The following is an 8,078-nucleotide window of genomic DNA, read 5'->3' as shown; positions in this document are numbered from 1 at the left end:
GAATGTATAAACTGCAGCACCAGTACGGTATTAATCTGAATGTACACAGTGCAGCACCAGATACGCCATAAATCTAAATGCATAAAGTGCATGGCCAGTTATAGCGTAATCTGTATGCAAACAGCGCAGGGCCAGTTACGGCATAAATCTGAATGTGTACAGCGCATGGCCACTTACAGCAGTATTCTAAATGTTTACAGTGCAGACCCAGTTACGGCATAAACCAATATGTATACAGTGCAGGGCCAGTTGCAGCATAAATCTAAATGTATACAATGCAGGGCCACTTACGGCATAAATTTGGATGTATACAGTGCATGGTCAGCGATGGCATAAGTCTGAATGTATAAAGTGCATGACCAGTTACAACATACATCTGAATCTTTAAAGTGCAGCACCAGTTACGGCATAAATCTGAATGTGTACAGTACATGGCCAGTTACAGCATAAATCTGAATGTATACAGTACATTGCCAATTACGGCATAAAAATGAATGTATACAGAGTATGGCCGTTACAGCATAAATCTGAATGTATACAACGCATGACCAGTTACAGCATATATATAAATGTATAGAGTGATGGGCCATTTACAGCATAAATCAGAATGTATACAGTTCATGGCCAGTTACAGCATAAAACTGAAAGTATACATTGCATGGTCAGTTACGGAATAAACCTGAATGTATAAAACGCAAGGCCAGTTAGAGCATAAATCTGAATGTATACAGTGCATCCAACTTACAGCATAAATCTGAATGTATACAGTGCAGGGCCAGTTAAGGCAGAAATCTGAACGTATACAGTGCATGGCCAATTGCATTATAACTCGAAATGTATATAAATGCATGGCCAGTTACAGCAAAAATCTGAAAGTATACAGTGCGTGGCCAGTTACAGCCTCAATCTGAATGTATAGAGTGGAGGGTCTGTTACGGCGTAAATATGAATGTATACAGTGCACGGCCAGTTACGGAATAAATCTTAATGCATAGAGTGCAGCACCCGTTACGGCATAAATCTGAATGCATACACAGTATGGCCAGTTATAGCATAAATCCGAATGTATACAGTGCATTGCCAGTTACATCATAAAGCTGAATTTTCACAGTACATGGCCAGTTACATCATAAATCTGAACATATACATTGCCTCACCAGTTACATCATAAATCTGAATATTTACGGTGCAGCATATGACTGAATTTATAAAGTGAATGGTCAGTTTGGCATAAATCTTAATGTGCAAAGTGCATGGCCAGTTAGACTATAAATCTGAATGGATACAGTACATGGTCAGTTTGACATAAATCTTAATGTATAAAGTGCATAGCCAGTTACAGCATCAATCTGAATGTATACAGTGATTGGCAACTTACAGCATGAATCTGAATATACATAGTGCAGGGTCAGTTTCAGCAGAAATTTGAATGTTTACAGTGCAGGGCCAATTACATCATAAGTCTGAATGTATTCAGTTCGTGGCCAGTTACAGTATAAATCTGAATGTATACGATGCATGGCCAGTTACAGCATAAATCTGAATATAAACAGTGCATGGCCAGTTACAGCATAAATCTGAATGTATATAATGCAGGGCCAGTTACGGCATGAATCTGAATGTATACAGTGCAGGGACTGTTTCGGCGTAAAGATGAATGTATACATAGCACGGCCAGGTACGGCATAAATCTGAATGTACACAGTGCCCGGCCTGGTAAGGCATACATCTGAATGTATACAGTGCAGGACGAGCTACGGCATAAATCTGAATGTATACAGTGCAGGGCTAGTTACATCATAAATCTGAATGTATACAGTGTAGGGCCAGTTACGGCAGAAATCTGAATGAATACAGTGCATGGCCATTTACAGCATTAATCTGAATGAATACAGTACATGGCCAGTTACGGCATAACAATGAATGTATACAGAGTATGGCCAGTTACGGCACAGGTCTGAATGTATACAGTGCAGGGCCAGTTACAGCATAAATCCAAATGTATACAGTGCAGCATCAGTTACGGGATGAATCTCAATGTGTACAGTGCAGGGCCAGTTACGACATAAATCTGAATGTATACAGTGCATGGCCAGATACGGCATGAATCTCAATGTATACAGTGCAGGGCCAGTTACGGCATAAATCTGAATTTATGCAGTGCATGGACAGTTACGGCATAAATCTGAATGTATACAGTGCAGGGTCAGTTAGGGTATAAACCTGAATGTGTACAGTACAGGGCCATTAACGGCATAAATCTGAACCCATACAGTGCATGGACAGTTACGGCATAAATAATAATAACATTAATAATGAGGACTTTGTATAGCGCCTAATCTTTAGAAGCTCTAAGCGCTTTACAACATTAGACAACACCTATCAGATAAAAAACATAATGATATGATTCCAAAAACAAATACCATGAAATTAGAAAACATTAAAAAATATGCTGAGAATAGTTAAGGTATGAAACATTATTCAGTCTTTAAGTTTGTTCTTGCAGTCAAAATAAGTGAGTTTTGAGAGCCCTCTTGAATGTGATCACTGTGTCTTTGTGTCTAAGTTCAGTGGGCAATTCATTCCACGTTGCTGGGCCCTGATATGCAAAAAACGCTGTCCATATGACTTTGTTTTCATAGTGGGAATAATGAGCATACGATTGTCAGAAGAGGAGCGTAAGTATCTTGCTGGTGTGTACACATGGGTGAGGTCGGATAGGTATGCTGGACTAGAGTCCGGCAGTGAAAAGTAGCACAGAGAACAAATTTTGTGTTTGTTTCTGGATCGAATGGATAGCCAGTGTAGGGTACAGAGCAGCGGGAAGGTGTGCTCCGATCGTGGTACTCTAAGTATGATCTTAGCAGCTGTGTTTTCAACTTTTTGAAGTTTCTGGAGCAGATATTAAGATGGACCAGCCAGAATTGAGTTACAATAATCCAGTCTTGAAAGTACTAATGAACACACAAGTGTTTTAGTGGTATCAACTGAAAGATATTTGCGAATTGAGCTGATGTGTCTCAGCTCAAGATATGCAGCCTTGGATATGTTCATGACATGTTGGTGCAATGTGAGAGTACTGTCCAGAGTAACACCTAGGTTTCGTACTGATTGTGTGAATTTAATGTTGGTTTTGCTGATATTTATTGTTTGAGGTAAAGGATGTGAATGAGAAAGTCTTTGTGTTGTGATCAGAATGGCCTCAGTTTTATCATCATTCATCTGCAGCTTGTTACATGTCATCCATGATTTCACATCAGAAATGCACCTCTCTACACCTTTAATGGTAGCATCAACTTCAGTTGGGTGGCTAGATTTGTATATTTAGGTGTCATCAGCGTACAATTGGTGAGACACTGGATGATGATATATGACACTTGAGAGCGACTGAGTGTACAGAATGAAGAGAACAGGTCCAAGAACAGACCCCTGTGGAACACCACAACATAGATCAACTGGGTTTCAGTGTATCCCATTTGCAGATATAATTTGTGTCCTGTTGACCGAGTAGGACTTGAACCACAGTAAGGCTGTATCATGAATGCCAAATACATGCTGGAGACGGTGAAGTAATATATCATGGTCTATTGTGTCAAATGCTGCAGTCAAATCAAGGAGGGTGAGGACTGTAATCTTTCCGCTATCCAACGCAGAGAGAATGTCGTTAACTACTTTTAGAAGAGTAGTTTCAGTACTGTGGCAAGGGTGATATGCAGATTGTACATTGCTAAAAAGACTGTTTGAATTTAGATGAGATACAAGCTAGGATAGTACAACATTTTCTAAGATTGTTGGTATGAATGGGAGATTAGAAACTGGGCGGTAGTTCTTTAAATCGTTATGGTCTAGTGTTGGTTTCTTCAGCAGAGGCTTTACAATGGCAGTTTTGAAAAATGATGGAAATTCCCCGGATGAGAGAGAGGTATTAATAACATCAGTTAGTGAGGGCAATACTGGATCTAAGCACTCAAGCAGCAGTGATGTTGGAATTGGATCAAGTTCACATGACTTTGGTGCACTCTTCATCAGGATTGTACGTACGAAATCCATAGAGACAGGTTCAGATGCTGCTAATGGTTGCCGCTCAAATTCTGTATCCCAACTGTATGGTGACGACGAGTCAATTGAAATTGTGGTGTCAAGCTTATCTCTAATGGTTTGTACCTTGTCACGGAAGAAATTTGCAAACATGTCCGGAAGGTCGACTGGAGAGAAGGTAGTTGGAAGTGGTGTTGATTTGTTCCTTGAAATTAGCTCGAAGAGCTCTTTGCAGCTGGAACTTTCCATGATCTTAGTAGTGTAGTGGCCTGATTTTGCTGCATGGACTATATTTGTGACATTCTTCTTAGCGGCTTCATAGATTTGCTTATGAATAGTGAGTCTGGTGGAAAGCCAAAGCCTCTCGGCTTTACGGCGGTGTCATTTGGCAGTGCGAAACTGGTCCCTAACACTGCTATACCATGGAGAACACTTTTGAATTGATACTCTGCACTTGGTAGCTGGGGCATGTTTGTCAAGCAATGAATGCAGACAGTTATCGAGTTGTTCTGCGGTAAGAGGTAAGCAAGTTGTTAGGTTAGCTTGGATGTCGTGCATTAGTTTGGTTCTATTTATCATACGGAGGTTTCTCTTAGTAGCAGATAAAGGTGGATGGTGAGGGACTGATAAGTCAAGATGGCATATAATGCAGAGGTGATCTGATGCAAGGTCATGGGATACCAGGGAGGACCGTAGAATGTTATCATCAGGTCTATGAAGAATCCAGTCTAAAATGTGACCATGTTTATGGGTGGGATGGTTAACTGACTGTTTGAGGCTGAAAACATTAATGGAATCTATGAGTTCTGATGTATTTGAGTTTCCGGGACCGTCAAAGTGAAAGTTGAAATCTCCAAGAATAATCAGGTTGCCACCTATCGAATTTCCATAGTCTAGGAGATTCGGAAACTGCTCCAAAAAGAGAGAGTCAGCCAGCTTGTTTTTTATACTAGGAGGAGAGCGGTATAGGCAGAAAAAATGGACTGCCCTTTGCTCCAGTGTGAGTGTGGTTTGGACTAGTTCAAACGATGTGTGGTCGAAACTGAATGTTGTGGTGCGGTTAAGACGTTTTATCATGGAGTTCTTTGTGATGACAGCAATTCCACCTCCTCGAGAATTACGGGGGAACGACTTGATGGAGTAACCAGTGAGTGTTAGATCCGCACACTTGGGCTCATCGCCTGATGTTTTTAGCCGTGTTTCTGTCAGGAGAAAGACGTCAATATTCTGGTCGTTGATAAAATTAACTATTTCTGTGCGCTTTTCCGGTGGTCCTACTGACTGGGCATTGAATAATGCAATACACAGAGGTATCTCTTGGATAGTTGACACAAAGGTTGACGAATTAATAGGGATTTGAATTAAATTATCTAAATTAACGGTCGAATTGTTTTTAAATTGTTGAGCCGAAATAATGGAGATAACTGTAATTCTTCTTCATGTTGTACGCCGGCCAGCTTTGAAACAACCTTTCTTTTTTTGCTTCTGTTTACCTTTAGGTAATGATGAATGTAGTCCCAGTTCGTTTAGTCTAGAGCACAATGTAGTGTGGAGAGCCAAGGAGTGATCATTTAAAGCAATTAATGAGGGTCCATCGTAGCATAAACGGGTTGACTGGCGAGTATCACGTGATGGCGGTTTGTTCAAAAACAGTGGAGCATATAGCGATAGCGGCCATCTTGTTTGTTCTAAATCTGAATGTATACAGTGCAGGGCCAGTTACGGAATAAATCTAGATATATTAAGTGCAGCATCCCTTACGGCATACATCTGAACGTATAAATTGCAGGGCAAGTTACAGCATAAATCTGAATGAATACAGTGCATGGCCATTTACAGCATAAATCTGAATGGATACAGTACATGGCTAGTTATGGTATAAAAATGAATGTATACAGAGTATGGCCAGTTACGGCATAAGTCTGAATGTATACAGTGTATGGCCAGTTAGAGCATCAATCTGAATGTATACAGTACATTGCCAGTTACGGCATAAAAATGAATGTACACAGAGTATGGCCAGTTACAGCATAAATCTCAATGTACACATTGCTTGACCGATTACAGCATAAATCTAAATGTATAGAGTGCAGGGCCAGTTATAGCATATATCTGAACGTATACAGTTCATGCAACTTACAGCATAAATGTGAAAGTATACAGTGCATGCCAGTTACGGAATCAATCTGAATGTATAAAATGCATGGCCAGTTATAGCATATATCTGAATGTATACAGTTCATGCAACTTACAGCATAAATCTGAATGTATACAGTGCAAGACCAGTTACGTTAGAAATCTGAATATATAAGGTGAAGCACCCCTTACGGCATACATCTGGATGTATAAAGTGCAGGGCGATTTACATCATAAATCTGAATCTATACAGTGCAGGGCCGGTTACGGCATAAATCTAAATGAATACAGTGCAATGCAATTTGCAGCATAAATCTGAATGGATAGAGTACATGGCCAGTTACGGCATAAAAATGAATGTATACAGAGTATGGCCAGTCACAGGATAAATCTGAAAGTATACAGTGCAAAGCCAGTTACGGCATAAATCTAAATGCATAAAATCTGTGGTCAGTTACAGCATAAATCTGAATGCATACAGTGCATCCAACTTACAGCAAAAATCTGAATGTATACAGTGCAGGGACAGTTACAGCATAAATCCGAATGTAAACAGTTTATGGGCAGTTACAGGATAAATCTGAATGCATGGAATGCATAGCCAGTTACAGTATAAATCTGAATGTATACAGTGCGTGGACGGTTAAAACATAAATCAGAATGAATAGAGTGCAGGGTCTGTTACGGCGTAAATATGAATGTAGACAGTGCACGGCAAGTTACGGCATAAATCTGAATGTATACAGTGCATTGCCAGTTACATCATAAAGCTGAATTTTAACAGTACATGGAAAGTTACGGCATAAATCTGAATGTACACATTGCCTGGCCAGTTACATCATAAAAATGAATGTATACAGTGCAGGGCGAGATACAGCATATAACTGAATTTATAACGTGCATAGCCAGTTACAGCATAAATCTGAATGTATACAGTGATTGGCAACTTACAGCATAAATCTGAATATATACAGTGCAGGGCCAGTTACAGCAGAAAGATGAATGTTTCCAGTGCAGGGCCAATTATATCATAAATCTGAATGAATTCAGTTCATGGCCAGTTACAGCATAAATCTGAATGTATATTATGCATGGCCAGTTACAGCATAAATCTCAATGTATACAGTGCAGGGACTGTTTCGGCATAAACATGAATGCATACAGTGCACGGCCAGATACGGCATAATTCTGAATCTACACAATGTCCGCCCAGGTAGGGCATACATCTGAATGTATACAGTGCAGGGCTAGTTACATCATAAATCGGAAAGCATACCGTGCAGGGATAGTTACGGCATAAATCTGAATGAATACAGTGCATGGCCATATATAGTATAAATCTGAAAGGGTACAGTACATGGCCAGTTACGGCATACAAATGAATGTATACAGAGTATGGCCAGTAACGGCATAGGTCTAAATGTATACAGTGCATGGCCAGTTCGAGCATAAATCTGAACGTATACAGTAGCTTGCCATCCCGGCATAAAAATAAATGTATACAGACTATGGCCAGTTACAGGATAAATCTGAATGTATACATTGTATGACCGGTTACAGCATAAATTTAAATCTATAGAGTGCAGGACCAGTTACAGCATAAATCAGAATGCATACAGTGTATGCCCAGTTACAGCATAAATCTGAAAGTATACAGTGAATGGTCAGTTACGGCATAAATCTAAATGTATAAAATGCATGGCCAGTTACAGCATAAATCTAAATCTATACAGTGCATGCAACTTAAAGCAAATAGAGTACATGGCCAGTTACGGCATAGAAATGAATGTATACAGAGTATGGCCAGTTAGGGCATAAGTCTGAATGTATACAGTACATGGCCAGTTGCATCGTAAATCTGAATGGCTACAGTGCATTGCAAGTTACGGGATAAAAATGAATGT

The sequence above is a fragment of the Sinohyriopsis cumingii genome, chromosome 19 (assembly GCF_028554795.1).
Source record: "Sinohyriopsis cumingii isolate HCF-2022 chromosome 19, ASM2855479v2, whole genome shotgun sequence".
Taxonomy (NCBI): Eukaryota; Metazoa; Mollusca; class Bivalvia; order Unionida; family Unionidae; genus Sinohyriopsis; species Sinohyriopsis cumingii.
This window is presented reverse-complemented; position numbering follows the sequence as displayed.